The 300-nt window shown below is 59.3% G+C and overlaps 1 protein-coding gene across 1 annotated transcript in view; it reads left to right on the top strand.

The window, feature by feature from the left end:
• Positions 1-300, top strand: part of CPNE7 (copine VII) — a 23,596-nt gene that overhangs the window by 8,397 nt on the left and 14,899 nt on the right. The gene's annotated exons all lie outside the window — the stretch shown is intronic.

The raw sequence follows: 300 nt of genomic DNA, 5'->3' as shown, positions 1-300 counted from the left end.
GCGGCCTGGCCCGGGGAGCCCTGGCTGCCTGCTGGGAACTGGCAACTGTAGGATGGGATTGGGGCGCGAAGCGGGAACTCCAGGCTTCCAGCCAGAGAGGCTGGCCTTTAACCTCCTAGAACTTGCTAGCTTGAGGGGTGTCTGAAGGCCAGCTCCATGTTCTTTCAGGAGGCGGGGAAGGGCATTAGTCTGGAATCCTCTAATGCACGTGACAATTCAACTGGCTTCGGCCAGGCATAGTGGCTCACACCTGTAATCCCAGCACTTTGGGAGGCCAAGACGGGCAGATCACCTGAGGTC

This window comes from Colobus angolensis, unplaced genomic scaffold (genome assembly GCF_000951035.1).
Source record: "Colobus angolensis palliatus isolate OR3802 unplaced genomic scaffold, Cang.pa_1.0 Scaffold76, whole genome shotgun sequence".
Taxonomy (NCBI): Eukaryota; Metazoa; Chordata; class Mammalia; order Primates; family Cercopithecidae; genus Colobus; species Colobus angolensis.
This window is presented reverse-complemented; position numbering and strand designations above follow the sequence as displayed.